This window comes from Ornithorhynchus anatinus, chromosome 6 (assembly GCF_004115215.2).
Source record: "Ornithorhynchus anatinus isolate Pmale09 chromosome 6, mOrnAna1.pri.v4, whole genome shotgun sequence".
In the NCBI taxonomy this organism is placed as follows: Eukaryota; Metazoa; Chordata; class Mammalia; order Monotremata; family Ornithorhynchidae; genus Ornithorhynchus; species Ornithorhynchus anatinus.
In genome coordinates this window covers 38823053-38848687 of record NC_041733.1, presented here as the reverse complement: position 1 = coordinate 38848687, position 25635 = coordinate 38823053, and the positions used below count along the sequence as shown (strand labels likewise).

General features: G+C 43.7%; 1 long non-coding RNA gene across 1 annotated transcript in view; it reads left to right on the top strand.

Moving 5' to 3' along the window:
* The window catches only part of LOC120638432, a 206634-nt gene that overhangs the window by 15140 nt on the left and 165859 nt on the right, over positions 1-25635 (top strand). The window lies entirely within an intron of this gene.

Genomic DNA, 25635 nt, shown 5'->3' with positions numbered 1-25635 from the left:
CCACCACTTGTCAGCTGTGTGACTTTGGGCAGTCACTTAACCTCTCTGTGCCTGTTATCTTCTGTAAAATGGGGATAAAGACTGTAAGCCTCATGTGGGACAACCTGATTACTTTGTATCTATCCCAGTGCTTAGAACAGTGCTTGGCACATAGTAAGCACTTAGCAAATACCATCATCATCATTGCAGTCTGAGTCAGTAGACACATTCCCTGTCCCCAACTAGCTTACAGTCTAGAGGGGAGAGATGGACATTAATATAAATTTGAATGAAATATGATTGGATAAGTAAATTAGGGATCTAAGTGCTGTGGGGGTGAATCAAAGGTGCAAATCCAAGAGCGGGTGTGATGCAGAAGAGAGAGAGCAAAGAGGGAAAAGTGGGTCATGTTGGGGAAGACGTCTTGGAGATGTTTTTGATTAGATGATAACCCAAAGCACATCGTTGTTCCCACTCCTTCCTTAATGGCAAGGTATTTGAGGGTTTCTGATATTTATTACTATCACTACGTCTGCCCCATGGCTTCCCCCAATCCCCTCCCTTTCCATCTCTGCTTGCCTCCAATTCCCCTACACTCCTATCTTTCCCAATCCTTCTCCTCAGAGTGGATGAACATGGATGTGAATTTGCCCAAGAGGTTGTTTGAGTAGTGCTTTGTATATCCGGGAGAATCTTAACATTTTTGTGAAACGCACTTCAATAAACTGAATTCATCTGGCCACAGTCAGAATGGGTATTGGACTGCTGGCCAGTGATTTACCCACTTCATCACAAATAGGTCATTGTGAAAATCCAGGAATGATGATGAGCATTATGCCAAGATCCTCCTTATTAAATAGGCAGATATGTCATATTAGGCACGGTAGAACTAAATGGATTTTGATATAAACTAATGTAATTAGGGTACTGCACTTTGCTACCACTGAAGATACTTTAAATTCAGCAGGGATATTCACACATTAATCTGCACTTTGCTCATGTTCTCCAATCAATCACTGTAGCATTCCTATGTATATCTGTTGATCACTAATTCTTTTTGTTTTGACCTGTTTTATTTTTGGGCAAATGATAACCACTTTACCTGGCTTAGATCGGCAGCTCCTCAAATGCTGTCTTTAAAAATAATTGTCTTTTATTTCCAGTTTATATCCTCAATGATACCTGCCTGAAAGCACTAAGGAGGTGCCATCATTGTTGACGATGTTAAAGTAGTAATCCGATTTTTGAGGACAGTATGACCTGAAAATGGCTTATGAAACTCGGGTTGATGTTTTGTTGAAATTTTAAATCGAAAATGAGATGAACTGATTAGGGAGCAAGGGTTTGTTATTGAAACTTCTTGGATCTCCTTTAAGGATGATCTTTTTTTTTTTCATTCCATCTCTTCAGAGAGGAGAGCAACCTTCATTCATTCAATCATATTTGTTGAGCGCTGTGTGCAGAACACTGTACTAAGCTCTTGGGAAATTACAATACATGAATAAACAGTGACATTTACTGCCCAAAATGAGCTTAGAGTCTAAAGGACAGGAAATGAGCATCAGGCACATCAGGAGGTTTGATGAGGGGGAGAAAGATCCTGACAGGAAAAGTTGTGAGATAACTGAGGAGAGATGGTGAGGAGTAAATGAATCTGGAGCAGCGCTTCTTTACACTCAAGGGTTAAAGAAGCCCTGTTTCTGGGTGAAGTCACAGTCCATTTGTTGACTGACACAACAGAAAATCGTTTCTTTTTGAGAATGCAGAGAAGAATTAGAATGGCTGAGAAAATTTAGACAGAGAGAAGCCGCACGACCCAGGGAGTCAGAGGACCTGGTCTCCAGTCGTGCCTTGGTGAAATGCTTGCTGTGTGACCTTGGGCATATCACTAAACATCTCTGTGCCTCAGTTCTACGGTTCTCTCTCCTATTTAAACTGAACCCCATGAGAGACAGACATTGTGTCCAACTTAATTCACTTGTTCTACCCCAGCACTTAGAATGGGGTTTGACACATAACGAGTGCTTAACAAATACCATAAAAAAAAATAAAATCAGGGATTTGAAGGGAAAAGCCTAAAAGCTAGAAGGGACCAGGGATTGGAGATGACTAGAGAGGATCATGGGATCCCAGAGGGAGATAAACCCTGTGATTTGTGGAGGAGACAACTCAGATATAGAGAAATGAATGACCTAAGCCTGGAGAATAGGTGGTTGTTACTGTCAAAATTTGCTTGATACGGTGAAAATTTTAGGGCACAACTCCATCCGCTGACAATCTGTGTAGCTCAGGAAAAGATCTAAGTGCCCTTTCTCTTTGAAGAAAGTGAATAAAATGGTTAAAAACTTAGTGTATAGATCTGTTTTGGGAATATGAAGACCTAGTGGAAAAAGCATGAGAGTCAGAGGACCTGGGTTCTAATCCCATCTCCACCACTTGTCTGCTGTGTGACCTTGGGCCAATCACTTAACTTCTCTGTGCCTCAGTTCTCTCCCCTGCAAAATGGGGATTCAGTGCTTCCTCCTACTTAGATGGTGAGCCCCAAGTGGGACCTGATGATTCTATCTACCCCAGTGCCTAGTACAGTGGTTGGCATGTAGTATTCCTTAACAAATATAAGAATTTATTAATTTATTTTGGCCATGGCCAGTGTATTCAATACTTGTTTTGCCTAGAATATTATTAGGAAATTAGGGATGTCCTTTCAGAAGTTTGAGGTAGGCATACCGCTTTGTAGGAAGAAACTTCTTCGCAGGCAAGTGACATGAGAACAAGTGAATAGGAAACAGATTTTCCTTAATATGAGCTCTGGCCAAAAATCAATCCTCTCATTATAAGCAAAAAGACTTTGCCTTGGCCAGACATCACATGCTTGTAAATAAGATTAAGTTTACCATGTTCTCATTTTTGGCTAGGTAGATCTAGAAGTGAGAAGAAAGATGGCCTACTGGAAAGAGCACGGGCGTGGGAGTCAGAGGACCTGGCATCTCACGTGCCACTTATCTGCTGTGTGACCTTGGGCAAGTCACTTTTCTTTGCCTCAGTTACCTCATCTGTAAACTGGGGATTAACACTTCGAGCCCCATGTTGGACAGAGACTCTGTGCAACCTAGTTATCTTGTATCAATCCCAGCGCTGAATGAGCATAGGGTGAAAAAGTTTAGTTATCACTCTGAAAAGACAGGCTGAAAGGGACATGTGTGAAGAATCATGCAAGTGGTGGGCAAGGTAAACATTTTTCTTTTTAAGGTATTTTTTACGTGCTTTCTACATGCTAGGCACTCTACTAAGCACTGGAGTAGATAAAATCAGATTGGACACAGTCCATGTCCCACATTGGGCTCACAGCTTCAATCCCCATTTTACAGATGATTTAATTGAGGCATGGAGCAATGAAATGACTTGCCCAAGGTCACGCAGCAGACAAATGCCAGGAACAGGAAGACAAATGCCAGGCTTTTATACTCTCTCCCAATATCCATTAGAGCTGCTCATTCAATTATATTTATTGAGCACTTGTGTATAGAGCACTGCATTAAGCACTTGGAAGAGTACATTACAACAATAAACAGATACATTCCTGCCCACAAAGAGCTTACAGTCTAAAGGGGGAGACAGATACATTAATATAAATATATGTGGGGAGAATACAAAGCAATATTGTTACATTGTATTCTGTGCAGAGTGCTCACTAAATATGACCAATAACTATGATTTTTGTATTTAGTAACAGCATAATAATTATAGTATTTGTTAAGCACTTACTACGTGCCAAGCACTGTTGATGGTGCTTGTTAAGTGCTTACTATGTGCCAAGCACTGTTTCAAACGCTGGGGTAGATAGAAGGTAATCAGGTTGACCCACAAGGGGCTCACAGTCCTAATCACCATTTTACAGGTGAGGTCACTGAGTTGAGCAGTGCACTAGGAGTTGGGGGAGACAGAAGATCATGTGGGACTCACATTCTAAGTAAGAGAGAGAACTGGTATTGAATCCCCATTTTGCAGAGAAGAGAACTGACGTCCAGAGTTTTGCCCAAGATCATGCAGCGAACTTGTGACAGAGCCGGATGAGAAGTCAGGAATTCTCTGACTTCCAGGCCCATGTTCTTTCCACCAAGCTGCGCTGCTTCTGTCTCTCCCTCCCTCCCCAGCTCCATCCCCAGTCAGGTAACCTCCCCATCTAGGAACCTCATTATGGGCAGGAAACTAGGCTGCTAATTCTGTTGTATTGTATTCTCCCAAGCGCTAGTTTAGTGCTCTGCACATAGTAAGTGCTTAATAAATACCACTAATACCACCAATGACGGAAGGATTGCTGGGGAATTTTAACCAGAGGTGCTGCACCATCCTACCTCTCTCTTGAGTAGCAGAGAAGCAGTGTGACCTGGTGGATAAGAGCTCGGGCCTGGGAGTCAGAAAGCCATGGGTTCTAATCCTGACTCTGCATTTGCCTGCTGTGTGACCTTCGGCCAATCACTTCTCTGATACCGCTGTTCTCGGATACCTCATCTGTAAAATGGGGATTGAGACTGTGAGCCCAGTGTGAGACAGGGACTGTGTCCAAACTGATTTGCTTGTAACCACCCCGGCGCTTACTAGAGTGCCTGGCACATAGTAAGCACTTAACAAAGACCATAATTATTATTATTATGACGGAAGGCCAGGTTCTATTTACTCCATGCTGGTCAGGCTCTGTGTTCTCTAATTTCCAGGCCCGGGATCCTGGACGTCCATCTGTTTCTGCAAAGGGATTGGGAGGCAGGGAGCTGACATCCATCAAATGACAATCATTCACTGGGCCAGAAGGCCATTGACTTGAGATGGGGGGTGACTTCTCTCAGCACTCTTCCACTGGGTTACACCACTTACCCTATATCACATTGCTGTTCTTGCAGAGAACGGCAGTTTCCTGCTGCCGTTCCGTCCCACGTAATCCCCAGCGGTGGGTTTCCTGGGAGAGGCTTATGCTACGTTTGAGGCGAGGATTTCTAATCCTATTAAATTTGTCATTCCAGTCATCTAAATCCTTCTTGTACACTATTATTTTACACCTACTTTACAGAGATAGAAACTCAAAAGTTAACTTGCTTACTGCTGATCACCCAGCAAGTCAAAAATCGTCAATTCTGGAAGCTTTAAGGCAATTTAGAGACTGAGCTCTCCATTAAATGGCGATTGGCTTCCTGATTTTCACCCACATATTGTCATAATTGTATTTTGAGTCATGTGCATTTCTAGATTTTTTTTTTAACTTCTGAACAGGAGTAAAAGGAAAATCTGTTGTATTTCAGGATGTAAAATGAAGATGTCCTACAGAGTAGAAATCCCTTAGGAAACCTCTAGTCTTTAGGCCCCTTACACTTACCCCTAGCTACTCTCCTCTCCTTGATTCACAAACACATACCCTCTACACTGGCCTCAATAACCAGTAGATCAATGGTATTTACTGAGCACCTCCATTTTGCAGAGCACTGTATTAACTGCTTGGGAGAGTTCAATACAACAGAGGTGATAAAGGCCATTCCTATCCACAAGGTGCACCCAGACTCCTTTGTGCCCTGTCCCTCGGTCAATTTCATCCAGCAGTGCCTCGCCGTGGATCACTTCTCTAGACGACTTCCTCTGCTCCTATGCTAGTGCTGCAGAGCGCTCTTGGAGGAAATCCAGGCACCAGGCCAATTCTGACTACTTCAAATTCATCCTTGCTTGCGATAACTCTGCCCTTTCTTCTCCTTAGCAAGCTTACTTTTCCTCCCTCATCAACTCCCATTCCCATTGCTCTTGCCAATTATTCTAGACCTTTAACTCCCTCCTGAAGCCCCCCTGTCTCTCTTCCTCCCCCATCCCTTGCCCCTAATGACCTTTCAAACTATTGTTGACAAAATCAGAATCCTCAGACCTGAGCTTCCCCTAATGGCCTCATTCCCTCCCCTTCATCCTCTAGTTCCCAAATCCATTTCCTCTCATCCTTCTCAACCTCCTCTCAATTGGAACTCTGCCTTTCTGCTTTCAAAATCTTCCCCTCCATCTGTCTCTCTGAAATCATCCCTATTCACCCAGCCTCTCCGCCCTCCAGACTATATTTTACTGTGCTCTCAGTCCTTCATTCTATGATGCCATTCTGCGCCATCTATTTGCTCATCAAAATCTGGTCATATTTGCAAACAAACTTCTACTAGCTCTCTTGTCATACTACATACCAGCTTGGATTCTCCCTTTCTTTGAGCTTACCTTCTCCTTCTGCCTCATTTCTAATTCTCCCATCTTCCATCCCTGGCTCATGCCCATCTTCCCACATGGAACTGCCTCCCTCTTTGAATCTGCCAGGTAATATCTACCTCCCCCGCCCCCACAACCCTTCTGAAATTCCACCTCCCCCAGGAGACTTTCCTTGATTCCTCTCTTCCTCTCCCCGTCCAATGTTCTCTGCTATTATCTCAATGCTTTTGCATCCCTTGGAACAGTTAGCAATCTTTTTTTTTTTTAAATGGCACTTAAATTCTTACTGTCTTAAGCGCTGTGCTAGATATAAGATAATCAGGTTGGACAAAGTCCCTGTCCCACAAAAGGCTCACAGTCTTAATCCCCGTTTTACAGATGAGGAAACTGAAGCACAGAGAAGTGAAGTAACTTGCCCAATGACACACAACAGAAGAGTGGCAAAGCCGGGATTACAGTCCAGGTCCTCGTGACTCCCAGACCTGGGCTCTTGCTACTAAGTCATACATTGCAATTTTGTGCATAGTATATTATGTTTGGTCACTTTTCCTATGTGTATTTTATGTCGCCTCACCAGATTTTCAGCTTCTTGGAAGGAGACATAATGTCATCGTCTTCTGTTGTGCTCTGGATGGTAATAATAATAATAAAAAAATGTTGGTATCTGTTAAGCATTTAGTATGTGCCAAGCACTGTTCTAAGTGCTGAGATAGATACAAGGTAATCAGGTTGTCCCACGTAGGGCTCACAGTCTTCATCCCCAGTTTTACAGATGAGGGAACTGAGGCACAGAGAAGTTAAGTGACTTGCCCAAGGTCACACAGCTGACAAGTGGTAGAGCTGGGATTAGAACCCATGACCTCTGACTCCCAAGCCCGTGCCCTTTCCACTGAGCCATACTGCTTCTCTAATAATAATGATGGTATTTGTTAAGCACTTAGTATGTGTCAAGCACTGTTCTAAGTGCTGGGGTAGGTCATGCTTTTTTCTGAAAGATGGTGAGAATGATGGCATCTTTCAGAACCAACATAGCTTAGTGGAAAGAGCACGGGCCTGGAAGACAGGGGACCTGAGTTCAAGTGCTGACTCTGCCAGTTGCCTGCTATGTGACCTTGGGCAGGTCACTTCACTTCTCTGTGTCTGTTTCCTCACCTGTAAAATGAGGATTCAATGCTTGTTTTCCCCACTACTTAGATTATGGGTTCTGTGTGGGACAGGGACTGTGTCCAGTATAATTAATCTGTGCCTCCCCAGTGCTTAGCACATAGGAAGGGCAAAACAGTTGCAATAATAACAGTATCAGTAATCCCAAAGCATCTGTTTTTGGTTCTTCTCTTTTGAAGAAAAGCTAATATAAGTTTCTAAGCAGTGTGTTCCTTCCATGCTTGGAAATCTCTGTCGGGAGGCATTCAAGTCCAGGTGGCTTGCCATTTATCTTTATGTACAAGTGGATTTATAGTATGAATATACAGCTTTATTGATAAATGTGTGTTTATATCTACACACACATACACCAATGGTCTCAAGTTATCTTGAAAGATATGCCATCTACATTCAGCCAACTCATTTCAATATTCCTAGATGCCAAAATGTACTTTGCCCTAATCCTTAAATATAGACGAGCAGCTTTCAACCAAGGGAGATTTATACGACCCCTTCTGATTGATACAAAAATCGAGAAAGGTCACTGAGGTGGAGGCTTTTGCACGATAAGTATCTCCAGCAGGAGTATCGTGGGAAAAAAAAAACACACCAAAAACTCCACCTTCTGAATTTTGGGGCATGACAAAATGGTTTCCAAGGTAGTAACTGCCTCCTCCTTCCCACTGCCTTCACCCATCAGCTTTAAGAGATGTTTTTATTAATCATTCCGCAAAAAGGTTGGTAATATCAGTCAGCAGACTGAGTCCCAGGTGCCCTGGGATAATGGTGTTCCCAGGAAACAAAACGAAGTGCAATTCAGAGATGGAAGCAAATGGGGATGGCGCTTACATTATTATTTCTGTCTCAGTGCTGTAGGGAACCGTGTCGATTTTGCCCTTGAAGTTGATTGGCTGGCCCTTTCCCACTGTTTTCACTAGAATCGGCAGGACTAATTCATTGGGCCTTTAAAAATCCCTGTGTATCGAGGTCTTTCACTGCTTTGTTTGTCCACTGAAAGAAACCTTCCCTCAGTACTATATTTCATTTCTATTACTGTCCAGCATGGGGCATGCTAAATTCAAAACTAACGGGGAAAGCTTCAGTTGAATGGCATCCTATAAACACTTGCCCAATAAGGAAAGCTCCCACTTTTTAGCATACCTCCTTTGTGTCAGTCTCGTTGACACATACGGATATTTGGGTTTTTGAAGCTCTTTTGAGTTCAAGCGGAGAATGCACAGTCTAGGATAGGTCATCTAGCTCAAGTACTTTCTGTAGCAAACTCTGAGGTAGTAACCCCTTTTCCACATCCTCCCCCTAGCCTGGAACTCCGTCCCCCTCCATATATGCCAAACCCTCACTCTCTCTACCCTCAAAACATTATTAAGGTCAACTCTCCTCCAAGAGGGCGTCTCTTTTCCCGGGGTCCCTCATCCTTTTGTGTCGTCTGTTCGCTTGGATATGCATCCTTTGGGCACTTGGTATTCATCCTATAAAACTCATGTACATATCTTTAAATTGCCTATTCTTGTCTTATTCCATCAAGTCGTCTCCGACCCGTAACGACGTCATGAACACATGACTCCCAGAATGCCCCATCTCCTTCTGCAGTCATTCTGGTAGTGTACCCATAGAGTTTTCTTAGTAAAAATATGGAAGTGCTTTACCGTGGTCTCCTTTTGCTCAGTAAATCTGAGTCTCCGCCCTCGGCTCTCTCCCATGCCGCTGTTGCCCAGAACAGGGGAATTTTGACTTGTAGCAAAATTGCCTTCCACTTGATAGGGACTGGTCAAACTAGAAATGGAATGAATATGCCACTGCTTGACTCTCCCTCCCATAGTCGAGACTGGTAGAGTACTGGAAACTCTCCAGGTGCAACCTTGAGAGGGGAAATTGTATTTTATTAATCACTTATTTGATTTAATGTCTATCTCCCCCCTCTAAGTTATAAGCTTATTATGGGCCGGGCAAGTGTATGCTAACTCTGTTATACTCTCCCAATTCGCGGCATCTGTTCATTCAATAGTACTTATTCATTCAGTCATTCAATAGTATTTATTGAGCGCTTACTATGTGCAGAGCACTGTACTAAACGCTTGGAATGTACAAATCAGTAACAGATAGAGACAGTCCCTGCCCTTTGACGGGTTACTGAGTGCTTGCGATATGTAGAGCACTGTACTAAGAACTGGGAATGTACAATTCGGAAGTGCTGACTATGTGCTAGGCACTGTACTAAGCCCTAAGGTGGATACAAGCACAGCACTTTGAACATAGTCCCTGTCCCTAATGAGACCCACAGTCATAATCCCCACTGTACACTGAGGGAACTGAAGCACATAGTGAAATGACTTCCCCAAGGTCACCCAGCAGGGTGGAGCAGGGATTAGAACCCAGGTCCTTTTAACTCCCGTGCCCATGCTCTATCCACTTGGCCATGCTGTTTCACTCTGCACATAGTATGCACTCGATAAATACCACTGATTGATGTGAGGAAAGAGAGATCGGCAGGTATTTTCACATATGGGAGGAAAAGTGGCTTCAGAAGTGGGCTGGCTCCATGAGACCTCAACCCACCCCCTTGGAACTAGGGTGGTCCGTGGGGTGGTGGTGGAAGCCACAGAGATTTCCTCCTCCCTTATCCTCCCTCCTACCACCGCCGAGATTTGGCCCACAAGAATGGGGCTGGCAGATGTTTTACTTGCCCAACAGTTCGGACTTTGGTAGAGCCAGGACTTTCCTCCTCTAGACTGTAAGCTCCTTGTAAGCATTGATTCATTCATTGTTATATTTATTGAGCACTTACCTTGTGCAGAACACTATATTAAGCGCTTGGGAAAGTATAATACAACAGTAAACAATGGCATTCCCTGCCTACAATGAGCTCACAATCTAGAGGGGGAGGAGACAGACATGAATGCAAATAAATAAAATTACAGATAGGTACATAAGGATGGTGGGGCTTGGAAGGGGGAAGAGCAAAGGGAGCCAAGTCAGGGTGACCCAGAAGGGAGTGGGAGATGAGGAAAATTGGTATTTAATCTCCTTTTCGAGGAGATGTGCCTTCAATACGGCTTTGAAGGGTGGGGAGAGTAATTGTCAGACTTGAGAAGGGAGAGCATTCCAGGCCAGTGGTGGGATGTGGGCCAGGGGTTAGCGGCGAGACAGGGGAGATCAAGGCACAGTGAGAAGGTTAGCACGGGAAGGTTAGAGGAGTGAAGTGTGCAGACTGGGTTGAAGAAGGAGAGAAGCGTGTCTGTTTATTGTTATATTCTCCCAGGTGCTTAATACAGTGCTTTGCAGGGAATAAGGGCTCAAATCCAACTGACTGACTGTCCTAATCCCAGTGGTGAACCGCCCCATTGTTTTTATTCAAGATCCCTAGCCAGGGAGTAGATTGGCATTACTCTCCACATATGAAAAGAAATGAGGAGAAGGTGGCAATTAGCCCAACCCCAGGGAGCTAATGAGGACAGCTGGGTTAGACCTCATTGATCCTGTAGTGCCACCCTAAGCCTTGGTCCACTGAGCCACACTGTCCTTCCCCCAACTGCTCACTCCGGGCCCTTTTCAACATTTCAGCAGTCCCTTGGGAGATGGTGCTGTAGCTGAAATATAAAAACAGCCTCAACTATTTTTATCGCATTTAACTGCATACTGTGTTGGGGGGAGGTGGGACGTCACACTACTTCTGACTCCCAGGCCCCTCCTGTATCCACTAATAATACTTATACTTGTTAAGCCCTTACAATGTGACCTGGATTGTTCTAAACCCTGGGCTGCTAGTTCATCGGATTGGACACAGTCCCAGTCCCTGTCACTTATCCCCATTTTACAGATGAGGTAACTGAGGCCCAGTGAAGCCGACAAGTGGCAGAGCCAGGATTAGAACCCAGGTCTTTCTGACTCCCAGGCCTGTGCTCTATCCACTAAGCCCTGTTGCTTCCCGCTAGGCAGTGCTGTTTCTGACTCATCAGAGAATGGAACAGATATGCCTCTGCTTCACTCTGCCTCCAGGAGTCGAGAATGATAGTTTCGGAAACTCTGAAGGGGTGACCCTGAGAGGATGATCTCATATTCACCCCAGTGTTTTAGTACAGTGCTTGGCACATAGTAAGTACTTAAGAAATACCACAATGATTTTAATTGTTGGGAGGAGCCTGGATTAAGGCCTGCTAGCAGTGAAGCATGGGTCCTTTACTTGTTGTCGGTGTTACTGGGCCGGGGGGGGGGGGGGTGTTCTTTACTGAGTTGGACCTCTTATTTCTTCCCAATGTACTTCCCACCCACCCACCTTTTTGGTCTGTAAACCAGCTGTGGTCCCGGAATTGCTTTGTTCTTTGCATCTTTTCTCAGCCCCTAGTGAAGGGCTTCTTAAACATAATCATCACTTAAATGGGGAGATAGAAAAGTGGTGGGAAAGTCTCTGATGAACATCTGTAATCCATTTTAGTGTTGTCTCCCCTCTCTAGACTGTAAGATCCTTGAGGACAGGGATCGTGTCTACCAACTTGATGTATTGTAATCTTACAACCTCTTAATATAGTGCTCAGCACTCAATACATAGCATTTATTGACATTTTTAAAATGAGGAAAATTACAGGACTATTGGGTCACACCACAACTTACTCAAAGCAGTACATCTCCACTTTTTTTTACGGTATTTGTCAAGCGCTTACTATGTTACAGGTACAGTACTAGGCGTTGGGCTAGATAGAAGATAATCAGGTTGGACAGAATCTATGTCCCATACAAATTTTGCCATCTTAATGGCCATTTTACAGATGAGGTGAGGCACAGAAAAGCAAAGTGGTATGCCGAACACCCCTCAGCAGAGAAGTGGCAGAGCTGGGTTTAGAACCTTTGTCCTCTGACTCCAAGGCCTGTGCTCTTCTCATTAGGCCATGCTGCTTCTAAGAAGTAGAAGAGGAAAACAGCCACTGGAGACCCTAGAATCGGCTTCCCTCTACCTCCCAGGGGAGAAGTATGGTATTAAATATTAGGACAGTGGGTGTCATCATTCCTTTACCCCTGGGTTTGATTTCAGCCCAGGTGGACAATTAGAAAGGCACCCCCTGAACTCAGGATACATTTTTGTGTTTCTCTACTACGGCCAAAGGAATTCAGTCCTATTCAGGTTCAGTTTAGGGGCTCCGAGCCACAGGCATTTAAAGGAGGAAGAAGGATGTGGTTTAGGCAGGCCACATATGTCTCCCAATTTTGGAGTAGCTTAGGAAGATGGACTCAGGGCACCTTAAAACTCTGACTCTTAGAGAGGTCCTTCTACCTTAAAGCCCTTGCAGCGGCAGGAGCAAATCTGGGGGAGCTATCAATAAATCAGTGCACTGTACTGAGCTCTTGAGAGAGAGTACAATCCAACAGAGCTGCTTGACCCTTTCCTTGCCCCCAAAGGTCTGATATTGCTGCCCAGGCCCTCCAGGTGATGAGAAGGTGAGGCTTCTTTTGTATTTCAGCTACAGCTACAGCACTGCTGAAATGTTGAGAAGGGCCCAGAGTGAGCATTTGGGGAAAGGACAGTGTGGTTCAGTGGGCCAAGGCTCAGGATGGCACTGCAGGACCAATGAGGCCTATCCCAGCTGTCCTCATTAGCTCCCTGGGGTTGGGCTAATTACCACCTTCTCCTCATTTCTTTTCAGATGTGGCGAGTAATACCAGTCTATTCCCTTGAATGAAAATAAGGATTCAACACTTGCAAAAGATAATCTTTAAAACTATTTGCTTCATCGTGACTTTATTTCACCTTATAATGGTTTTTCTTCCTCTGTCAATGCTTGAAAAAAAGAAAACTACTTTATGAAACAGTTAACTCAAAGACCTTTTATTTCTTGGTAGAAGCTTTAAAAATGTGCCCCACGTATCACTTGACCTACTCCTGGAACCTAGCCCCAATACTTTCATAGGTATTTAAGTCTAGAAAATTCCCTAGAAATTCCAGAAAAGAGTTCGATGGCAATCTGTATTTCTAGAATTTATGCAAACTCTAGGCAATAGATTAAAAAATGACTTTATTCTTTTCATAAAGATCATTTGATTTCCTATTAACTTGGAAAAAAATAAATCTCGCCAGTAAAGTGGAACTTGAAGAAGTATGATATACATCGACGCTTATGCTTGGAACCTGAATCCATTTATTTAAGGAGAATGGGACGCTAACATTGACATCAGTATTTTGCTTTGAATCGCTGTTTTCTTTTGGAGCACTTTGACAGGATCTGAGGGTTGGTCGAGCATATACGAATTGGAGATTTGGGGAAAAGCTAATATGGCATTGCAACTATAGTATTCAGAAAAAAAGATGGTTTCTGAAGTGGACAACTAAACAAAACCCAAGTGGAGAAAATAAATTATTGAACCTATCATATGGAAAATACAATTCTGTGTAACACACAATCCTTGAAAATTTTCTTCTGGGGACAAGGACAACTGATATTCAGGTTAATAGCTAAAATAATTCATGGAAGGCATGAGATAGGTAGAGAGGAGTGTACTAGAAGAATAATTAAAAGGCTATTTGTATTATTAATAATCTGATTAAACAAAAATGAACACTCAAGTAGTTTCTAATTTCAAGATTTATTGCAGTATGTGACTTAATCAGCTTCCATTGAACCAACCTCCCAGACCAAATTGCTTTCTAAACTTTTATCAAAGGAGAAGCTGAGCAAAAATATAAATCTCCTTAACAGAATTACTTTCATAGATCTTGAGGGAAACCACACTGTGGTGACATGGACCCAATGCCACTATCACAGAAAGCATCGAAAGCCGACGCAAAGTTTGGTTTAATCATCTGCCAGTAAAACGTGACATCAATTCTTAAGAGACTTCTGTGTCCTAAGCCTTCATCGGCATGGACCAAAGCCAAACAGTCCATCAATCGATGACCTTTATTGACACTTAATATTTACAGGCCACTGTATGAAGCCCTGGGGAGAGTTCAATAACACAGTTGGTAGACACGTTCCCTGCCCACAACGAGCTTTCAATCCAGAGGGGGAGACAGATATGAATAGAGATAATTTGGAGTTGAATTTATATATGTCCAGTATTCTGACCAAATCTATCTGGCGGGCAGAAGGTCCTGGCTTCTAATCCCGGCTCTGCCACTTGTCTGCTGTGAGACCTTGGGCAAGTCACTTCACATCCCTTGGCCTCAGTTCCCTCATCTGTGAGGTAGGGATTAAGACTGTAAACCCTATGTGGGGTAGGGACAGAGTCAAACCCATTTTGCTGGTATCTACGCCGGTGCTTAGTCCAGTGCCTGGCACATAATAAACCCTTAACAAATCCTGGTAGCGGTGTTATTGTTATTAGTGTTCGCGCTTTCCGACAGTGAAAATACCTGCTTGGTTTTGATAAGGAAGTGGATGGTTCTGACATTTTCCCTTTTCACCCTCCACCGTATGAAAGCTTGATTTCTTTAGAATTCTCGTACAATCACACTTTTTTGTGAACAGGTGGCTCTGATTGCAGCACAGCATTTTTCTCTCCATCAGTGACTTGAAACAATAAATCAGAGGTGGAAGCTTAAGAGTTGGAAAAAATAGCACCGAATAAAGTGTCAATAATTGATGCAAGCTCAGACAAGTGGGTTGAAAGCTGGGTGGCTTAATTGAGGCCCCTTTAGACTACTGAAATGACAAATATGTTATCAACTCCCAGTTATTTTTCTTTCAGATGGTATTTAAGTGCTCACTATGTGCCAGGCACCGTTCTCAGTGCTGGTGAAGATACAAGGTAATCAGGTTGGACTCAGTCCATGTCTTGCATGGGGTTCACGGTCCTAATCCCCATTTTATAGATGAGGTAACGGAGTCACAGAGAAATTAAGTATCTTGCCCAAGGTCACACAGCAGACAAGTTGTGGAACCGGGAAAAGAGCCCGGGTCTTTGTGAGTCCCAGGCCCGTGTTCTAACCACTTGCCAATGCTGCTTCTCAGGAAGAATAGTGTGGTTAAGATAGGGAATGTGTCTCTCTCTTGTTGTATTTTACTCCCCCAAGGTCTGAGTACAGTGTTCTGCACACAGTAAGCCCTCTAGACTGTAAGGTCACTGTAGGCAAGGAAAGTCAGTTTATTTTTATATTGTACTCTAAGTGCTCAGTACAGTGCTCTGCACACAGCAGTGGTTCAATAAAAATGCTTGAATGAATAAATAGGCTTGACAGACTAATAGAAAATGAAGGACAGGCCTTGAATGGAAAGAGGGGCGAGGAATCTTGAAACAGACTGAGGAGAGTATTTGGACAGTATAGTCTGGAGAGAGCTACTACTGCAGCCTTACGAGCCTTACGGGCCTTACAGGCAGGTAGAAGAGCAAGCATTTAGTATAGTGCTTTGCACAGAGTCAGCACTCAAAATACTGCTTGACTGAGGGTTTGCCAGTGGTACGATTCTCAAGACAAGAAAAATATCTCTGTTTAAGAGATGACGGTAGCCAACCAAGCAAATGGGCAGGACGTCTAAAATTGGCAGCTTTTGCTCAGGAGGAATTCTGACCTGGTTCTTTGGGAGTTTGCTGTATATCTGATGAAATGGCGGAACTGGGGGAGGTGGGGTGGAGGACGACACCCCTCCTTTTTGTTCAGACCTCAGGTGGGAAGGGGAGGGACCAGAATCAGAATCAGAATATGGGAATCAGAGGGTGTGGGCTCTAATCCCGGCTCTGCCACCTGTCTGCTGTGTGACCTCGGGCAAGCCACTTAACTTCTCTGTGCCTCAGTTACCTCATCTGTAAAATGGGGATTAAGACCGTGAGCCCTGCATGGGTCAACTTGATTACTTTGTATCTACCCCAGTGCTTAGAACAGTGCTTGGCACATAGTAAGCACTTAACAAATACCATTATTATCTTCTAGACTGTGAGCCCGTTTTGGGCAGGGATTGTCTCTATTTGGGGCTGAATTGTACTTCCCAAGTGCTTAGCACAGTGCTCTGCACACAGTAAGCATTCAATAAATGCGATTGAATGAATGAAATCACTCTGACTCTGTCCTCGTAACGCAGGATCGTTGGCTGAATGCCGCCTGCTAAATGTGGCCTAATCAGCTCTGTGTTTTAAAGTTAGGTTTGAATCTTGAATCAGGCCTGAAAACAGCAATGCCAAATTTTAGGTAAATAGGTGTCATTTATTTGACCTAGAAATATCTTGTGATTATACTAGCAAAAAGCAAACATTCTGTAGCCTTTTAGAAACTCAGGACCCCATCTGAATATCATGTATGCCACATTTCTCTCTCTCTCTCTGTTGCATTGGCATTATTTCTCTCGTTGTTTGCATGGGTATCATGGTTTATATGCTATTATGTTATTTTTGTCCTTTTCATATCTCAAAGACGAAGTACATTATGAGGGCAACACGCAAGACACTAATGAATATAAATTTGCTGCCATCCAATAAGCACTTGTGGTGAATTTTAATGATTTACATGCAATATTAAGTTAGGAAGGCCAGAATTGCATTAGTGGAGCTCTCTGCTAGTGTTCGAATTGAACAGCCAGGGACTAAGGCCAAAGTGATGACCAACACCAAATGTTATCACAATCTATGATTTTCCCCTGCAAAATCCCAGTGTAAGAGTTTTTTTTAAGGAGAGAGTGTGAAGAAAATCCAATGGGAAAAAAGGTAATTCTCAGAACAACAGCAGTTTCCTTGCGAAGTGCTCTGAGAGAGCAGTTCCGCATGATGGAAGGAAAAATGATGTTCGCTAGAGCGAAAGTTCTCTCACACGTTTAAGATACTGATTATGGATGGATAAACCTGTTAAGATACAATTATCTCTAACCCATTCTTTGGTGTTTTAAATGAAATATCTTGTGGGGGATAGAGAGGGTTGGATGGGGATGTTGGAAAATTTGGATTTAACCACTTACCTTTTAAACAGTGATCAGCATAGATATGTCCTAGGATCAGGTCGTGGACTTAGAAAAGGATATTTTGCACCTTACTATCCTGCAGCATATTTGATCTCTAAGACTTCAAAGTGCAGCGGGGAGATTCTGCCTCATTCTCACCCTTGTGAGCAATGTTTGTTGGGTTCCTGGGGTGGACAGAGCACTGTACAGGTTCATGGGACTGTAGAATTGAAGTGAGAGAGACTGTCTTCCTTTTCTAGACCTCACTTTATGCTCAGATTCATGCTTCCATTGTGCTAGTAAGGAATGAAGAAACTCAGACCGGTGTCTGAGAACTCCGGTGATAATCTCGGTGTCATCCTTGACTCGTCCCTCTTGTTCACCCCACACATCCTATCCGTTACCAAGACCTGCCGGTTTCACCTCTACAATATCGCCAAGATCCGCCCTTTCCTCTCCACCCAAATGGCTACCTTACTATTACGGGCTCTCGTTATATCCCGGCTAGACTACTGTGTCAGCCTTCTCTCTGACCTCCCTTCCTCCTCTCTCGCCCCGCTCCGGTCTATTCTTCACTCCGCTGCCCGGCTCATCTTCCTGCAGAAACGATCTGGGCATGTCACTTCCCTTCTTAAACAACTCCAGTGGTTGCCTATCGACCTCCGCTCCAAACAAAAACTCCTCACTCTAGGCTTCAAGGCTCTCCATCACCTTGCCCCTTCCTACCTCTCCTCCCTTCTCTCTTTCTACCGCCCACCCCGCACGCTCCGCTCCTCCGCCGCCCACCTCCTCGCCGTCCCTCGGTCTCGCCTATCCCGCCGTCGACCCCTGGGTCACGTCCTCCCGCGGTCCTGGAACGCCCTCCCTCCTCACCTCCGCCAAACTGATTCTCTTTCCCTCTTCAAAACCTTACTTAAAAATCACCTCCTCCAAGAGGCGTTCCCAGACTGAGCTCCTCTTCCCCCTCTACTCCCTCTGCCATCCCCCCTTTACCTCTCCGCAGCTAAAGCCTCACTTTCCCCTTTTCCCTCTGCTCCTCCACCTCTCCCTTCCCATCCCCACAGCACTGTACTTGACCGCTCAACTGTATATATTTTCGTTACCCTATTTATTTTGTTAATGAATTGTACATCGCCTTGATTCTATTTAGTTGCCATTGTTTTTACGAGATGTTCTTCCCCTTGACGCTGTTTAGTGCCATTGTTCTTGTCTGTCCGTCTCCCCCGATTAGACTGTAAGCCCGTCAAACGGCAGGGACTGTCTCTATCTGTTGCTGACTTGTTCATCCCAAGCGCTTAGTACAGTGCTCTGCACATAGTAAGCGCTCAATAAATACTATTGAATGAATAATCGAGGCTAACTCGTCCATTTCCCCCATTTTAGGGGAACAGGTCCCCATGAAACTGTAAGCACTTGGAGAGCAGGAGCCGAGTCTTGGGCTTTTATTGTAAACTTCCAAACACCTAGGGTGGTACTCTGCGTACAGTAGCCATAATAGTATTATTTAAGTGCTTCTTGGATGCAGAGTTCTGGACTTAGCCCTGCTGGGAGATAAGCAGCGTCCTTGGTCATTCAAGGGTTCCCCTTCTAAACGTCGGGTGAGGAAGGCTTGGAGACAGACCAATAGACATGAGATCATATAAATGCAAAAACAATTACAGGTAAAGTTGAGAGTCCAGAAAACCTCGAGACCAAGAGACCTTAAGAAGCAGTGTGACATAGCGGCTAGAGCACAGGCCTGGGAGTCAAAAGGTCATGGTTTCTAATCCTGGTTCCACCACTTGGCTGCTGTATGACCTTGCATGAGTCACTTCACTTCTCTGTGCCTCAGCTACTTCATCTGTAAAATGGGGATTAAGACTGTCTTTTTCCTTCAGCCACATAAACCAGCTTTCCACTCATTTAACCCATTCGAGCTGCTCTAAGGCATATCTCATTCTGGACCTCACACTTGGAAAGGTCTTCTCTTGACAATGGCCTCTTCCCCATATCATACCTGGGCTAATTGCCTGACAATGTCAAATAGGTTAGAATGGACATTTCAGTCGGTCATTTGGAATCCTCTTCCCCTCTCCACTAGACTGTAAGCTCGTTGTGAGCAGACAGTGTCTCTGTATATTGCTTTAGTATACACTGCAAGTGCTCAGGACAGTGCTTTGCACACAGGAAGCTCTCAATAAATATGATTGAACCAACTTTTTGGCTCTTGATATCCTGTTTATTCTTTCATTCATTCAATAGTATTTATTGAGCACTTACTATGTGCAGAGCACTGTACTAAGTGCTTGGAATGAACCTTTCCAGGAGAAAGGTTTCTGCTAATCCCATCAGTGAGTTTTAAGAGAAACAGCATGGTCCAGTTGTGACCGCATGGTTCTGGGAGTCAGAAGGACTGGGTCCTCATCTCGGCTCTGCCAATTGTCTTCTGTGTGATGTTGGGCAAGTCACTTAACTTCTCTGTGCCTCAGTTACCTCATCTGTAAAATAGGGATTAAGCCTGTGAGTCCCATGTGGGATATGAACTATGTCTATCTTGATTAGTTTGTGTCTATCCCAGTGCTTAGTACAGTGGCTGGCACATCGTGCTTAAAAAATAATTTCTTTTTCTTAAAGGCCTTCTGGAATAGTGCAGGCAGGCACAGGTAGCCAGAACCAAGGCAGCCTACAACTTTTGGAAATACCCTGACCAAACTGAAGCTCAGATTAATCCCATCAGTGTCCCAATAAATTTGATTGTTGTAGGGATTTGGAGTTTTCAATACCCAAGCTTTCAGGAAACTAATTATTCTACCCCCCATTGTTATTTAGTGTATTTCTATGTCTCGTTAATCTTGATGGAAATATACATACTATTAATTTTAATTGGTTCATTCAGCCGAGTAGACAAATGGAAAGATGCATTTTCTAAATATTTAACAAGTCTTCTTTGCCTCAATTATTTATATCTCAACTAGCACTTTAGTAAAAAAAAAAAAATGTATCAAGGCTCCACAGAAGTAGGAAGTATACTGTAAGAGTATTTTCAATCTAAGCACTAATTTTGATAAAGAAAACTTAAGACCAGCCAAGTAATTAGAACACAACTTCTAAATTAATACAAACATTTTGTTTATTATTTTCTGAGTAGAAATACCAGGTATTACAAAGATAAATGTCTAAATGGTTTGTAATGTTGAGTGTTTCTCTTAATAATGCATTTTATTTGCTAGCCTTTATCTGATTCTCTTTGCACCAAGTCTATTTTTTTGGTCAGTTGTCAGCCTGATTATGAGACAGAATCTAATTAAAGTGTGGCTTAGTGGAAAGAGCACAGGCTTGGGTGTCAGAGGGTGTGGGTTCTAATCCTGACTCTGCCACAATTTGCTATGTGACCTTGGGCAGTTTCCTCATCTGTAAAATGGAGATTAAAACTGTTAGTCCCCCCATGGAGCAATCTGATTTCCTTGTATCTACCCCAGTGCTTACAACAGTGCTAGGCACATAGTAAGTGCTTACCAAATACCATAATTATTATTATTATTCTTAAAGGGACTTCCTCTTAGCTTTATTCTGTGAGAGTCATGGACTTTGGCTCCTAAATGGTCTATGTGGGAAAGCAAATCCTTTCAATCATCAATCATTTATTGAGCACTTACTGTATGCAGAGCACTATACTAAGCACTTGGGAGAGTACAACACAACAGTGTAGCAGACTCATTCCCTGCCCACAATGGGCTTACAGTTTAGAGGGGAAGACAAATAATATAAATTACAGATATGGACATAAGTGCTCTGGGACTGGGTTGGGGGGTGGCGGATAAAGGGAGCAAATGAGGGCGACGCAGAAGGGAGTGGGAAAAGAGGAAAGGAGGGCTTAGTCAGGAAAGGCCTCTTGGAGGAGATGGGCTTTCAGAATGGCTTTGAAGTCAGGGAGAGTCAATATCTGTCAGAGATGAAGAGGGAGGGTGTTCCAGGCCAGAGGCCGGATGTGGGTGAGAGGTCAGCGTTGAAGTAGACGAGATCGAGATTGGGGATACAGTGTTTCTTTCTAGGAAAACTAGGCCAGCCATATGGTTCAGTATCATCAACGACAAAAATTGAATCATCCGATGATGAATGATAGGTGGCGTTTGGTAATACCTGCTGATGCCTCCATATGTGCCAATAACAAATGTTGGGGGTTTATTTTAAGTTTTTATAATCATCAGTTTTTTTCTTTTCCTCCACTAATGACAAGCGGTTCACTAGGGCTCTCCTTTTAACCCATCTCTTGGGTAATAAAATTCACCCAAAACATGATGCTAATCCTGTGAAATTTGCATTAATTACCTAAACAAACAAGAGATTCATTGGGTTTCCTTATTTATTCAATTATGCACCATGAGGAATGGGGTTATCATGTGATAATTAGACCCTGAGGTATTCCATGATTCATCAAATTAGATAGTTCCTTCAAGTTCTTGGAAGATAAGATCTTGTCTATAAAACACCACTGGGGAAGCCCTCTCTTTCCTTTTAAGGCTTTTCTTAATTGAGCATAGGAATGGGATGCTTTTGGATTTCAACTCCAAGGCCTGTTTTAAAGGGCCAGGAAAGGTGGACCTTGGTTAGCCTAGAGAAAATGGTGTACCATGTGTAAATATTGGATGGAGTTCCCTGGGCCAGGCTTTTGGTAAATCAGCCCTATTGAGGGCTTACTGCGTACGGAGAACTATATTAAGCTCTTGGGAGGGTACAGTAGAACAGAGTTGGTAGACGCCTTCCCTCCCCACAAGGAATTTAGTGTCTGTACAGACACATCCTACAAACCCAAACCTAAAGAAAGCAGTAACACACATGTAGAGTAGAAGAAATACAAGTGGTCTCATAGCCTCACCCCTCAATAGAATAACAATAATGGCATTTAAGTGCTTACTATGTGGCAAGTACTCTTCTAAGCACTGGGGCAGATACAAGGTAGTCAGGTTGTCCCACATAGGGCTCATAGTCTTTTATAGATGAGGTAACAGTCACAGAGAAGTTGACTTGCCCAAAGTCATCCAGCTGATAAGTGACGGAGCTGGGATTAGAACCTGTGACCTCTGACTCGCAAGCCCGTGCTATTTCCCCTAAGCCATGCTGCTTCTCCAGAAATCAGCATTATTGGCATCATCTTTAGAAGGAAAGGTCAGCACTCTCTCTCTCGACGTGTTTGGGAGTGACGATTTATTTTTATAATAAAGCTGGGGGAAAATTCCAAATTAGAACCTCTGAGGAAGCACCATATTGAAAAAGCAATTATACATCTGAGTGGATCTTTAGTGGATTGTGGGGAGGTGTGGCGGGGGGTTGGGAGGAGGAGGCATGGAAAGGTCAGGAATTCTTTGGGGAGTAGAAGTGATGCATTTGGCTGATGGTATCATAATACTGATGGATGATAAAACCTGAGCTGCCTACTGCCTGGCCTGCCCTCGTTTTCGGAGGTATCTTTTCAGTGCTCAGTGGACCATTGCATTCATTTTTAAATAGTGCCTTATTTCTTTTTCCTGAAAGGAAAGCTTTAGAAAAGGAAAAAGCTCCTCTGCCACCTTTCTGAGTGACCAACCAGGGATTCCAATGGGCCCAAATCATTCCCCCTTGGAAGCTTCAAGTGGTTTGGACCCTCAGAGGTGTTTTCGTTTGCCTTTATGAGTTATCTTGCCATCAACCTAGCCTTTATTATCATCTCATTTTCTTTACCGGAGGTGTTTGATTCCGAGGTTAAAGCGGCCAAGGTGACAGGGAGCTGATGATCCTGGTATTTTTCCAATTACTGTGGGCTGTCTCGAGTTTCCAAACAAAAATGTTTACTTTTCATTGATTTTGCTAGCAGCTGTCTACATGCAGTGTTGTAACAGGGGTCATGAGTGTAACAGCATCCATGTAGATTCAGTAGACCATAACCTGTTGGATAGCTAGTTGAATTTTGATTCCCTTAATGTGGACAGATTTACATCAGTCAGTGGTATTTATTGAGCGCTTATGTGCAGGACTTTGTACTAAGGGCTTTGGAAGACTACAGTGCATCAGAAATAGCAGACATGTTCCCTACCTATAACTTATCTCTCCAGGGAAGCAGCGTGGCTTAGTGGAAAGAGCACAGGCTTGGGAGTCATAGGTTGTGGGTTCTACTCTGGGCTCTGCCACTTGTCAGCTGTGTGACTTTGGGCAAATCACTTAACTTCTTTGTGCATCAGTTCCCTCATCTGTAAAATGGGGATTAAGACGGTGCACCCCACATGGGACAACCTGCTTACCTTGTATCTGCCCCAGCTGTTAGAGTGCTTGGTACATAGTAAACGCTTAAATACCCTAATTATTAATTAGTCAGTGGTGTGTATTGAGTGTCTACTGTAGGCAGAATGCTGTATTAGGTGGTTGGGAAGTGTAGTTGAGGAGATAGATATGATCCCTACCCTGAAGGTATTTCCAGTCGTGAGAGGCATGAAAATAATCTACGAGCAGAAATAAAGCAAGGGGGAGAGGCACTCAAGTTCCTGCTTAAGTCATAAGGACTTGGTGGTGATGTCAGAATTTAGATGGGACAGAAGTGCCACAGTGGCACCTGGGCAAATAAAACCTAGGAAACTTAGGGATTAGAAGGCTTCTTGGAAGTGATACCATTTCAGAAGCCCTTTGAAGATGGGGAGAACTGAGGTAAAGTTGGCCATGTTGGGTGAGAGCTGAAGCTGAAGAATCATAATAATGATGAAGATGATTTCTGCAGTATTATTTAAGTGGTTACTATGTGTTGAACACTGGATAGAGACTAGAAAATCGGGTCCCATCTGTGGCTCACAGTTTAAGTAGAATGGAGAAGAGGTATTGAATCTCCAACTTGCCAATGTGACAACTGTGATAACAGAGGAGTTGGGACTTGCTCAAGGTCACACAGCAGACAAGAGGCAGAGCTGGGTTTAGAACCCAGGTCCTCGGACTCCCAATCCTGCGCTTCTTCCACTAGGCCATGCTGTTTCTCCTATAAGGGTTAGACACAGAATAAGGATTAAACACTGTCACTTTATCTGGCCATCAAGCCATTGCCTTTCCCTCTGGGTAAATTAATGAGGCTGCCCTTTTGTAAGCACGAAGTCCCATGAATTTTTTTGATGGAGGACGATGAAATATATTAAGCATTTAGCTTCTGTCATCACTGCTCTAGCGCTGGGCAAGATAAAAGTTAACCAGTTTGGACACAGCCCTCATCCCACTTGGGGTTCACAGTTTAAGGAACACTCAGTAATCATGATTAATTGAACAAATGAATGATGGAATGGAAGTTAATCAGTGGTAGTTATTGAGTGCTTTACTGTGTGCAGGACACTGTACTAAGCACTTGGTAGAGTACAATATAGCAGACTTGGTAGACTAGTTGCAGAGAAGACGTTATGAAATATGCCCTTGCCATTTTAAGGGCTTTAAGAGATGCATTTGAGGAGAGAGGATGTAGCCCCTATTCATTAGCTTCAGGCCCAGGAATGCTTCTCCCTTTTCCACTTCTTATTTTTTATAAGGAAGATCGTATACTGTGCGGCCTTCTCTTATAAACAGCTGAAACCGTCCCTGGTAATTTAGAAACAGATGTCCTGGACTTTTCTAATGCTTAGCTGTGTCTGAACCTACAGTCAAGTTGGAGGAAAAAAATCTACTTTGCGGATAACTGGATGGTACGAATGGAATCTGTAATCTGAAGGGGATTTGATATTTCTGCTCTCTCTTTGTCCCAGTTCAGTATGGAATGGTAGAGAAGGAATAACTTGAGGTAATAATAAGACTGGCATTTGTTAAGTGCTTACCACTTACCACTTGGAGAAGCAGCGTGGCGCAGTGGAAAGAGCACGGGCTTTGGAGTCAGGGCTCATGAGTTCGAATCCCAGCTCTGCCACTTGTCAGCTGTGTGACTGTGGGCAAGTCACTTAACTTCTCTGTGCCTCAGTTCCCTCGTCTGTAAAATGGGGATTAAGACTGTGAGCCCCACGTGGGACAACCTGATTCCCCTGTGTTTACCCCAGCGCTTAGAACAGTGCTCTGCACATAGTAAGCGCTTAACAAATACCAACATTATTATTATTACCATGAACCAAACACTATTCTAAGCACTGGGGTAGGTACAGAAATAATACGAATTGTACCTGTAAAGTGATTACTATGTGCCAAGCACTGTTGTAAGCACTGGGCTAGATAAAATTAGGATGGACGCAGCCCCTGTCCCAGATAGGACTCACTCAATCCCCATTTTACAGGTGAGGTAAATGAGGCCCAGGGAAGTGAAGTGACTTGCCCCAGATCACAGAGCAGACAAGTGGCAGAGCTGGAATTAGAACCCAGGTCCTTTTGACCCCCATTCTATCTACTAAGCTAAACTGTTTAATCAGGTCCAAGCCCCTGTCCCACATGGGACTCACAGTCTTAATAAGAG